Below are 12,374 nucleotides of genomic sequence, written 5' to 3'. Positions count from 1 at the left end.
CTGGACAAGGAAATGGAAATCCACTCCAGTACTATTGCCTGGAAAATCCCATGGACAGAGGAGCCTGGTAGGCTACAGTCCATGGGGTCGCTAAAGAGTCCGGCATGACTGAGCGATTTCGCTTTCACTAGCCTCTTTTTACAAAAGGGTTAAGTGACTTGCCCAAGGCCACGTGGAAAATGAATGGTGGCCTTGGGAATTGAATCTGGGTCTTTTGACGCCAAGTCCAGTGCTCTTTTTCTGCAGCCCTGTTTCTTGCCTCTGTGTTCAGAGGCTTTGGTCTGTGGGCCAGAGCTGCATGAGCAAGGTTAGCTCTCTCCCTTCAGGCACTAACATAGCCTGGGTGAAGCCACCCATTTCCTGCTGCTCCTTGCCCTGATCCGTGTCCTTGGCCATTTGGCCATGGCCAGTCTCGGCCTGATGTTAGCAGCATCGAAGAGGGGAAGGGCATGAGACCCAAGTGGAAACTGCAAAGCTACACACATTCCTTGAACTTCAGGGATAGATCCAGGGTGGGTTGTGTGACGGTGCTTCTGGTCCCCAGATGTTTGCTTGTCTGTTGCATGTGTGGGTCTTGTCAGCTGAAGGCTGGAAGGCAGGAGGGGAAAAATCTTTGTCACACGGCCTTGCAGAGCTTTGGAGTATAGATTTGGAGATATAGAACTCCAGTGTTCATCCACCCATTGGTTCATTCTCTCACTCATTTTCTCTCTCACTCTTAACCTCACTCACTCATTCATTCACATACTCAGTATACTCTGAGGAGGACAGGAGCCATGGACAGGAGTCTGGTGCAAAGCATGCAGAAATGAAGATGTACCCTGTTTGCCATCAGCTCAGAAATGTATAATTATAGCACCGAAATAACAACAATTAACATCTGCCCTTTATATTTATGGGATGCGTTCACATCTCCTATCCAAACTTCACCATATTCTATGTGGTAGGAATTATTGCTAAATCCATTTTGCAGATGAGGAAAACAACACTCAGAAAAGCTACCCAAAGCCCTTTGAGCGCACATCCCGTGCGGTTTTGAATAGTTCCCGTCTGGAGGGGCTTTTCTTAATCCCTCTGCCTGCCTTTTTATGACCAAGGAGTCAGCTGGTTTGGGATAATGAGAAGCCACTTGTGCCAAGCTCTGTTTGACTCCTTCAAATAGCAGAGGCGGGTAGTGATATTTTATAGAATTCTCCAGGAAAGACTGCTTTGGCTGTGTTTTTAAGAGTTCAAAAGTGGGTTGCAACATTTTCACTATTTTGGACCACAGTAGTGCTTTTTAATTTTGAATGCACATCAGGAGCTTAGAAACACTCAGGTCTGCACCCCAGTCGGAGACTGTGACTAACTGGTCTGAGATGAGATCCAGCATTGAGTTTTTGCTTTTTTAAACAAGCTCACTGTTTAAAAATGTATTTTATTTATTTACTTATTTTTGGTCTCGCTGGGTCTTTCTTGCTGTGCGTGGACTTCCTCTTGTTGTGGAGAGTGGGGGCTGTATCTCTAGTCACAGTGTTCAGGCTTCTCATCGCAGTGACTTCTCTCATTGCAAAGCACAGGCTCTAGGAGCACGGGCTTCAGCAGTTGCAGAAAATGGGTTCAGTAGTTCCAATTCCTCGGCTCTTGAGCACAGGCTCAGTAGCTGTGGCCCATGGGCTTAGCTGCTCCACAGCATGCGGAATCTTCCCAGACCAGGGATTGAACCCATGGCCCCTACACTGGCATTGTGTAGTGCCCCATGCACTACATCTTATCCACTGTAACACTGGCCAAGGGCCAGGCATTGTGTTTTTATTCGTGTCCATTTTAAGCTGGGGTGTTCCTTGACTCTTAGTTTTAGCCTGTCTTGCAGTTGTCCTCCGACCAGGAGCTTTGGGGGAGGGGTTGTATGTTACAGTGGCCTGAGCATGAGGGGTCCCATACTCTGCTGGGCTCCATGCAGCAAGGTTGGGACTCTCATGGACAATTGTCACACTAGAAATTAACATTTAATAAGCAGTGATCTGGGAAGTAAGACTAGTGACCAAGGTTGAAGATTCGCTTCAGTGACCCAGAAAACTCCTGTGAAATAGTCAAATATGATTTCTCCACTTTCATGTACAATACTTACAGAGGTGATGTAAGTTTTGTATATGAAATGTGCACAGGAGAGGGGGCACAGAGATGAATGAGACCTACCCCTCCTTTCACGGAACTCAAGGTCTGGAAAAGAAATACACAGAGAGTACATTTCAATAGAATGGAGTGCCAGATGACCTGCCTGAAGAGCCTCAGGAAGGCTGCACCACAGAGGGGACACTTGATTTCCTTGTGAAGGGTGACCTGGAGTTTTGCAGGCCCAGCAGTGGGAGGTGCTTTGCAAGTAGAAGGCACAACAGGAAGAGAGGGAGGCAACGAACAGGAAGAGTAAGAAATTCAGTAGGATAACTAGAGCTGAAACTGGGGAAAGATGAGGTCTGGGCCAAGAGATTGCAGCATTGCACTTTATTCTGGAAGCAACAGAGAACCAGGAAAGGATTTCAAGCCTAGGAGAGACACAGTCTGTGTCTTGAGAAGGTTATTTGCGCAGTGCATTGGGCTGACAGTGATTCCAGTGAGCAGTAGAGACTGGAGGAGAGACCTGTTAGAGCTCTCCTAGGACAAGAATGGGCAGTGGCTGGAGGTTGAAGAGAAGGGGCCCAGAGAGGTATCCTCTAGCCAAGACCTTGTGGGGAGAGGAAAGGATTCTTCCCAATAAGTGAGGGACCAGCAACAGCTGCTGCAACTGCTATTAGAAAACAACTTCCCGGGCAGGCCTCACCCTCCTTAACTGCCTCCCTGGAAAGTCATCTCAGGAGATGCTCCCCATGAACCTGATCCTGCTGAGTTGTCTCCAGCCCCTCAACTCCCTAAGGATGCTAAGCTGCCTTGAATGTCTGTCTGATGCAGGCATGCCCACATGTGGAGCCTTAAACATTAGGGTCTGTCTTGTTGACCAAATGCTGTGGACTCCCCAGGGCTGAGAGCTATTAGGGAAACAAAAGACTACCCTTTTAATTAGACTCTGCATGTCCTTGCAGGGCCCTTGCAGGGCGGGGCGAGAGGAGCCGAGTCCCAGTGGTTCTGGTGATTAGATGCAACAGGGAAAAAGTTTAAAACATCTGGGTGTGTTTATACCTCCAAAGCCATGACCGAAACACATGAGGATTTAAACAAGCTGAACCTTCCTCTTGGCTTTTGTTTAAACTTATTTGCAGCCACCTGGGAGGATCTAGTGATGATGGGAAGCCTCAGGGGAAGCCCTCCCTCTGCTCCCTGGGGATGCTTACCTGCCTTCTAGCAAAGCCAAGACCTAGGAAGGAGAAGAGGGGGCATTAGCAATGTGAAAAAAATGTTACCTTTATACTTTTGCTTAAGGCATCTTTTGTTACATAATCAAGTATTTCACTTTATAGCCAGTGAATGCACGAGGGCACTGAAGCTAGGGTAGCAGATCCCCTGAAGGTTTAAGACTTTCAGCTGAGAACTGTGTAAAGCCCCACACCTAACTTTCTGTAATGTATAAATACATTTCCTGAAAAGGAAGGGAGAGAAAGGAGCAGTGAATGGTTAGGAGATTTGTTCTCAAAAGTCACTAGAAAAGTCAAACAAAAGACTGACTTTCCTTCATCCTGAAAGTGTCTGATTTGCAGTATATGGCCAGGTTCATTGAGATCCTTCAGAGTGATGGACTTTCAGTGCAAATAACAGGGAAGAATGTTCTTTTCTAAAAGTTGCTCCCACTATGAGACATAGTGTGTGCTTGTGTGTGCTTAGTTGCTCAGTCGTGTCCGACTCTTTGCGATCCCATGGACTGCAGCCCACCAAGTTCCTCTGTCCTTGGGGATTCTCCAGGCAAAAATACTGGAGTGGGTTGCCATGCCCTTCTCCAGGGGATTTTCCCAACCCAGGGATCAAACCCAGGTCTCTCGCATCGCAGGTGGATTCTTTACCAATTGATATACCAGGGAATCTCATATGAGACATAGATCTCATACTAAATCTAAGAGGAAAAATAAGTAAATGAACTGGCCAGTTCCTTTCTCTTGACAAAATGTCCATGGCTAATCTTCTAGAATAGTCAGCTCTAAGCAAAGTCCATCATCCTGAGAGTCAGAGATGATAAGAAAGCCACTCTCCTGGCTGAAGCCGCTATTTTTTTTTTCCTTAAGAAAGACTGCTTTGCAAGAGCGTTTTGAACAAATTGCGCCATTTGAAAGAAAGCAGGGTTAGAACAGAAGCCGTCAAGCTTTAATTTCTCTGCTAATTAATGGTTGATCATCTATCCTTTTATGATTCTTGACCCCAGAAGGAAAATTTATTAGTACTTTTAGATTTTGCACAGTCGTGTTAAATGAGGCATGTAATGCACTAATTTAGTGTCTCATTAGCATAAGCAGGGCTCCCCTGCCCCTCCGCTCCCCATGGAAGGCTTAATCTGGAGCCGTGTGGAATTTTCCTGGGACACGCATGGTTTCTCTAGGCTCAAATACCTGAGAAGCCATAGCAGAGATGTGGGCTTACCCCACCCACCCTGGGGTTTCAAACATGGACTCTGTCCTTCATTTTAATGAGAATATTTAAGCCCTCAAATCTTTAAGCTGTTTCACAACAGTGTTCCTGCAAAACTCAATTTTACAGCCTGTGTAGCTATTTCTCATGATCTCAACTCCACTCCCTCCAATGAAAAACCGAATCTAAGCTCTGGGAGAGGATTTCTGTTTGTTGAGAAGATGGACAGTTGGTCATGTTTACATTTAATACAGACATCTAGCCTAGATGTTTCTCGGGTGTAAATGCCAGCTCAGTAAATGGCCAGTTTTGCTGCATATATGTTTGAAACCCTGAGAAGCCTGCATCGAGCTGATGGACTTCAGGGTCCAGGTTATAAGGGAGGCAGGGAAATGTGGAGAAGCTCGCTGGATAGGGAGCCGACTGTATCCATACTGCCGCCAGCTTCCTTTGGGAACTGCAGAAAGGCACTTGCCATTTGTGAATCTCTGCTTTTCCACCTGTTAAATGATCTGTAAATCTTCATGCCTAAGGTTTCTTCAACTTTTGATACCCCATCATTCAGCAAGTAAGAAATGCCAGAGGCAGGCTGGGTGATTCAGCCTTGGGAAGGGGATCAATTCAGAAGAAGAGTTTTGAAATATCAGAAATCTTCAGAAATTCCGTATAGTTTGGCCCACCAATTCTATTTTACAGAATAGAAGAAAGAAAATCAGACAAATGCATGGGGGAAAAACAAGGGTGTTTATGAGACCATCATGGATCAGTTAAATAAAATATAGTATAGCTATATGATGGGATACTATGAAACCATTAAAAATAACACCACAGAATATTGTAGGCATGGAAAAATGCTCACAGTATTTTGTTATGCAAAAAATCTAAGATTTCTAAACAGGATTTCTCATATGATACCAGTTTTGCAAAAATATGTCCATAGATATGTTTAGACAAAGATCTGGAAGTATCTATACCAATAGGTTCATAGAGCTCCTTGGGGGGTAGGATTCTAGGGAATTTTTGTTTTCTTCTTTACACTTTCCTATATTTTCAATATTTACTCACAATGAATTTAAATTACTCTTAGAGTTTAAGAACATTACAGAAATTATTTAAGGGAAATAAAATCTTGGCTCTGAATATATGTATTCTTTTTCCATCTCAGCTTTCACACATACACAATGACAACCATCAGTCATCTCAAAAGATCAGGAAATAAATGATTTATTAGCTGGAGGCTCTTCATGAAAACTGTGGATGACCAAAACCATTTGATATCAGCACAACTCTGGCACCACTTCATTAGAAAAAAAAATTATTTGGCCCCGCTGAGCAGCACATGGGATCTTAGTTCCCCAGCCAGAGATCAAACCCAATCCATGCCTCCTGCAGTGGAAACTTGGAGTCTGAACAACTGGACCAGCAGGGAAGTCCTTCTGTGACTTCTAACTGTAGAGACAAAACGTGTGAAGGTTTTTGAATGCAGGACCTCTTGTCTGGTACATGTCCTTATGATTTCTGAGTGTCAGTCTTGCAAAGGCATTAAAGATAATCCAGGCTGGCCCCCACATTTCACAGACAGGGAGGAACTTGCCTCAGGTCTGAGATCTGGTTACATCAAAGCCAGGCTAGTACCTGCCTCCCAACTCCCATCTCTAGACCTGGGCTATTAACACCCCGTCTCTCTGCAGGCGCCTCCGGAGGATGCACCAGGCCGACTGACGCATGCAGACTTCCTTGGTGTGAATCTTCCCTTTCTTCTCCAGGTGTAAATGCTGAGAGCTCAGGTAACTTCCTGCTCAGTGGAGGCCCTTGGCTCTGGAAGCAGGCTTGCCTGCAGATCTTGAGTCTGGAGCAGGCTTACCAAGGGCTGGGGCACCCAGTACAGCTGCTGTCTGCCCACCAGGGCTTTGGGCCATCCTCTCTTCTGAGATGGATAATGGTGGTAAGAAGTTCGTTTCCTCTGAAGTACATTGCTCTTTCGGGCTAATGTGTCCTTTGGGGAGGGGAAGGAGAGTTTGGAAAAATCAAAATATTGATGTCATTTATAACTTTCCCCAAGAACATCCTCACTTCTGGGAACAGCACTGGGTTGTGGGGAGTGGGGGAAGGAGTGGGCAGGGGCATGCAGAAGAACAAGACGCTGCTCCTGCCCTCAAGATGTTCAGAATCTAAGAAGAAGAGTAATTATGTGGATGAGGGACAGCAGAGTAAAGCAGCCGACAAGAACCTGGAAAGGTACAAACCCAATACCTACTGGGAGACCCAAATGACATTCTGCCTACTTTGGAGGGAGGAGGATCCTTGAAGACTTCTAGGAGAAAGTGACCTTTGATAGACTTTTGGAAAACAGAAAAGATTTCAGCACTTGGAGGTAGAGGAAAGGACATGAGATTGAAGGGAGCAAGGGGTGACAGTGGGGCTGGTGTAGTTGCAGGACAGCATGGTGGGGATGGGACCAGAAACAAGGAAGGGACCCTGACGAGGTTGGAGCTCAGTGCATGCATGGAAACACCACAAGAGAGCCACGTGTTGGAGGGAAGTCGGGGTCATGTCTTGAATGGTTTGAAGACCCTGTCTGTAAAGGTCTTTGGACTTATCCTATGGGCGAAAAAGAGGCATGGCCTGCAGGATTTTGAGCTGAGCTGTGTTTTAGGAAGGTTTTGCTCATGGTGGAGCAACTAAAGTCAGAGGCCGTGGTTTTGGAGAGAATATAGGAAGACTATATATCTCCCCCACCCCCCGCTCCTTCCAGGTGATGTGAGCGTAGGAACGAAGCCCTTCAGTTCTCTGGGCCTGTTGACGGATCTTACAATCTGCAGATAGAAACTTCTGATCTGATTGTTTCAGCAGCATTAGCTGGGAGCCAAGAAAAGTAAGGAGTGTCTGTGGTAGCCCCTCGGGGGTGACAGAGGGCTAGTGTCCTTCCCACCACCGTTCAGGGGAGATTCTGCTCCCACTTGAAAGCTGTGACCTCAGTCTGGTTCTGCGTCTGAACTGGAAAGCCACATTTTCCAATGAAGGGATGCCACAGGAAATAATAAATCTCTCAAGATTTATGGGCCAGGAAATTCCTTCAGGACCATAAATAGAGAAGAGGTGAGGCAAAGGTGGGCAAGGCAGGGAGCAGCTACCTGGGATCCTCTGGGCACACACAATGGGCTGGGGATTTGTCCAGAACTCAGAGTGAAGAAGGATTTGGCACACTAAGTTGTTTCAGTGGTGTTCAACTCTGTGAACCCATGGACCATAGCCCACCAGGCTCCTCTGTCCATGGGATTCTCCAGGCAAGAATATTGGAGTGGGTTGCCATGTCATCCAGGGAATCTTCCCGACCTAGGGACTGAACCCACGTCTATTAAGTCCCCTGCCCTGGGCACCAGCTGGGAAGCCTGAGAGGGATTTTAAAGGCGATCTAAGGCGATGTCTCTTGCTTCTCTCTCATTGAATTCATGGCCTTTTCTCTGCAAAGTGGTGAGGCCGGACTAAATGACCTGCAGGTTCTTTATCGCCAAGTCATTCGATGTTTGTTGTAGAGACCTGTGTTCTTGCTCTGGGCCCTGATCGCACTGTGTGTGTCTCACTCTCCCCAACTGAAAATGCAATCAGCAGAGTCTCACACATCACCCACGTTTGGGCTGGAGACTAATGAGAGGACATCTGGAAACTTCCCTTGGAGGGGTACATCTGGGCCTGATTACCTTCTTATTTACTGTCTTTTTACTCTGGAGACAGACTCGTAGACTCACCCTAGGGGACAATAATAGAAGCATGCACACCATCCCAACACACCTTCCAAATTACCCCCAGCCCAGCTGCAGGGAGAGATGATGGAGGGATCCACACACACAAACTGGGCACACACACATGCACCCTTTCTCCCCCTTGCTCTGTCCAGTGTCTGTGGGACAGTGAATTACCTTCACTGTCAGCGATGCGAGACCAGGCTTCTCCCTGTCGCTGGTCAAGTCCTGCTGGCCCCCGCCTCCCACTCCAAGCTGCCTACTGGTTTCCACCAGCAGATGGCGCCCAGAGCTCTCAGACCACAGGGCCACACATCCTAAGCCTGAACTCCTGGCCTCCCCCACCCGCAGCCTTGGAAAGGGATAATTCAGGAGTCATCAGTGGGAGGGCTGCCAAGGACCTCAATTTGGAACTTGGATAAGTTTCCCCAGATGGGGCATTGGAGGAGAAAGAGGAAAAGGGGAGGGGGTGGGCAGCATCTCTTAGGGGCGGGGCGGGGGGGGGCGGATCTGGTCCATCTCTGGCAGCCAGACGGTCCTTCCTGCAAGACCCCACCCAAAGGGGTGTCTGAAGCCAGGGCAGGTCACACCCTGGAAGGAAAATGCTTTCACTACTGTGAAAACCAAGAGAACAAAAGGATTCACAGACCAAAAATGAAGCCAACGAGAGCTTCGAAATCATGGGCATTCTTCCCACTCCCAGTCTCTGACTCACCCCTGAACCCCAGTTTCAACCTCACCTACTGCTTGAAGCTGTCGCTGAACCATGCGCCTGGGGTCAGAATTAATCACCAGCCTCCTCCCTGGGCCTCCGACACTCCAGCCTTGCGGCATGGATCATCCCTCTCCCAGGGTGAGAGCTCCTTGCATAAGTATGTATCGCCCCCGTTTGACTGTGGTTACCTTGGGCCAGGGGCCAGACCCCACTTACCCCAGAATCCCCATGAGCCCAGAACAGCACTGGCTCACAAGTCCTGGAGAGTCAGAGAAGAGTGAAGAAAATTGTCCCTAGAGCCTGGAGAAAATCCTACCAGCTGGAATGATGAAGAAGGAAAGAATCCCTCTTAGGTGGGGTCACAGGACTCCTGATGTAGATGTAGGTGAAACATACACACACACACACACACACACACACACACACACACCCCTCCTCCTGGAGCAGTGGAGGAGGAGGGAATGCAAAAAATGTGGTGGTGCCAGCCACAGAGAAGTCTGGAAATGCCTTCTTAATTGAACCTTTCTGGGAGCAGGCTGGCTGGAGGAGGGTACGGAGCAGAGAGGAGCTGGCAAGGAAGGGCCCAGGGGGCTCTGATCCCCCTCCTTTTGGAAGCATGAGTATGTGCTTTCATGTCCGACCCTTTGCACCCCTATGCAACTGCAGCCCACCAGCTCCTCAGTCCATGGACTTTTTCCAGGCAAGAATACTGGAGTGCGTTGCCATTTCCTCCTCCAGGGGATCTTCCCGACCCAGGGCTCAAACTTAAGTCTCTTGTATCTCCTGTATTGGCACACAGGTTCTTAACCACTAGCGCCGCCTGGGAAGCCCTGTGGGAGCATAGAGGCCGTAAAGGCAGAGCCTCTGGTTTCTTCCTAGGAAGTACCGCATGGCAAGCCGCCTGTCGTGAGAGATTTGCTCTCTCATGGAACAGTTTTATCTATAGGAAAGTCTTTGATATTAGGAGCCCAAGTCCATTTTCTTGCAGCTTTGGCCCACTGAAGCCCCAGGACAGATCTACTTGCCTGGATGGGTGATTTATGTGGTAGAGACAAGGTGTAGGGGCCTCTGCAGAGTTCTTACTGAGTGCTAGACATCCTGCATACGTTATGTCCTGATCAGGAAAACCTCAAGAGTACTGCTGTTATAGGTGTTATTGTCTTTCTATTGTGGATGGGGAAGACAGCTCCGAGAGGCATGTAGCTTGCCCAGGACACACATCTGTGTCAGCTTTCATCCTGCCTGGCTTCCAGTTTCCCTTCACACAGCTGGAGACGGGGCCCTGGCTCCACACACCCTCTTGTTACCAGTTACCAGGCTGCATGCTGATGTCTTCAACCTTCCCTCCTGGCACATGCATCCCAGTCCATCCAGGCCGGCTTCTGGGATGTCCTCTGCTGGGTCTGCATTCCTCACAGCCGGGTCCCCACACAAGGACATAAGCATTCTTGTTTCTGGCTTGAAAAGCTTTACATGCCAGCCAACAACTGAGGAGTTTCTGCTTTTGCTTGAAGAAATAACATGAGCCTTGAACACTGGCCTTGGCTCCCAGGAGGGTACTGGGTAGCAAGAGGTGCCCAGACTGAGGTCCAGGGACATCACAACCATCAGCCAGGCTGGCTGAGACAGTGCCTGTTCCCTCCCTCCAGGCCTTTGAGCCACTGACCCTGCCACTTGGAATACAGGTAGCATTAGGTTTTTAATTCAATGTAGTTTATCCTTTTGTAAATAATACATTCTCATGGTTTAAAATTCAAAAGGTACAATAGGTAGGAAGTGGAAATTCTTGCTCCTACCCTTTATTCCCACCATCTGTTACCTCTCCTCTAGTAACTAATGTTACCAGCTATACCCATTACACTTATAATACAAGTAAATATGTGTGTATATTCATATTCATTTCCCTTTTTTTTATTTAAAAAAAGCAAGTGTGGCTCAGACAATAAAGAGTCTGCCTGCAATGTAGGTAACCTGGGTTTGATCCCTGGGTTGGGAAGCTCCCCTGGAGAAGGAAATGGCAATATACCCACTCCAGTATTCTTGCTGTCCATAGGAAATCCCATGGATAGAGGAGCCTGGCGGGCTAGAGTCCATGGCGTCACAAAGAGTCGGACACGACTGAGTGAATAACACTTACACTTTCAGGATACTATATCCTCTCTTCCACACCTTTCCTTTTCCCTGAACATTTGTATTTTCCAGTTTCAGGACTGGGGCTTATATCTACCCTCTTCTGCTCCATGACACCAGGAGTCAGTCCTGGGACCCTTGTCTTGTGCACCTAAAATGCAGCACAGATGAAAGCGTCAGTCAACGCTTATTAAACAAATTAGTGCCATGTAGGTGTTAAGAGGTTTCTACTGCAGATGCACTCTTGTTTACACTTTCCACATACATTTTCCAGGAATTCAAGAGACTTTGCACTGATCTTTGGGGGGTGTGACCCCTACTTTATAAGGAAAATCATCTAGGGATTGAAATGATTTACTCAAACCAAGTTGCTGCTCCATTTCAGCTACTCCGACTTAGGGCTTTGGAGGTCTTACAGTTGAGCTCCAGAGAAGGGAGAGACTTGGCAAAGTTTTCTCAATAATAACTTCAATATATAGAGACAGGCAAGCTTGGAGTCAGGCTGTCAGTATGACGCAGTCATGGGACTCTACTTTCTGCTTCACCTTGAGCTGAAGACAGAGCATGCCCCTTACCATTTCTTTTAACCTGTCTTCTAGCTTCCCTGGCTGCAAATCAGTGACAATTTGACCTGCTGTTAGGATTTTAAGTGCTCCAAGGTATTAAGTCACTAGCATGAAACAGCACAAATATATATATATATATATTTTAAAAAACCAGCTAGCAAAGTGCTAACAATGACACTCTGTCTTTGCTTAAGTCTATTCTAAGAAATGGAAAAGCTGGCCTCTGGGGGGCTGTCTGCCGAGCCTGGGAGTCTAGGAACCTTTCCATGATATATGTGCAATAACTTCGTTAGACTGGAGAGAAGATCTAAAACAGACATAGGTTTAGAGCATTCATGATAAATGGTTCTTCACAAATTGAAGCTGATTATTTCTCTCCCCAAATATGGGCTGGGGATCTCCCCCTCTCCTTCCCTGGGTGGAGTGGAAGATCAAGACAAAGCCACTAGCGCCTGCAGGGAAGCAACGGGTCCCGAGGGAGGTGCATCTGAAGCTGGGCTTAGGTCCTCCTTGAGCTGGCAAAGTTCTCCCTAGGGAAAATACCAGAGATGCCTGGCTCAGAGGAAGTTGCCTGGCATCATCTTCTGGAGATAGTGATTGGGCAGATACCATCTCTCTGCCTTCCCAGAGAGGTGGTCCTGGCTCTTAAACAAGGTTCATTCCTGGAAATGCCATCTTAAAGGCAAACCC

At 47.5% G+C, this 12,374-nt stretch overlaps 1 long non-coding RNA gene across 1 annotated transcript; it reads right to left on the bottom strand.

Moving 5' to 3' along the window:
- Positions 1-5,738: 5,738 nt before the first annotated feature.
- On the bottom strand, positions 5,739-9,335 carry LOC138434742 (uncharacterized). The gene is made up of 2 exons (XR_011254846.1): positions 9,205-9,335; positions 5,739-6,526 (listed from the first exon to the last, which is right to left on the bottom strand). It is a non-coding gene; the product is annotated as an uncharacterized lncRNA (long non-coding RNA).
- Between the last annotated feature and the right edge of the window lie 3,039 nt (positions 9,336-12,374).

The sequence above is a fragment of the Ovis canadensis genome, chromosome 1 (genome assembly GCF_042477335.2).
Source record: "Ovis canadensis isolate MfBH-ARS-UI-01 breed Bighorn chromosome 1, ARS-UI_OviCan_v2, whole genome shotgun sequence".
NCBI classification, from domain to species: Eukaryota; Metazoa; Chordata; class Mammalia; order Artiodactyla; family Bovidae; genus Ovis; species Ovis canadensis.
The sequence above is the reverse complement of the archived record's forward strand: the minus strand, read 5'-3'. Positions and strand labels throughout refer to the sequence as shown.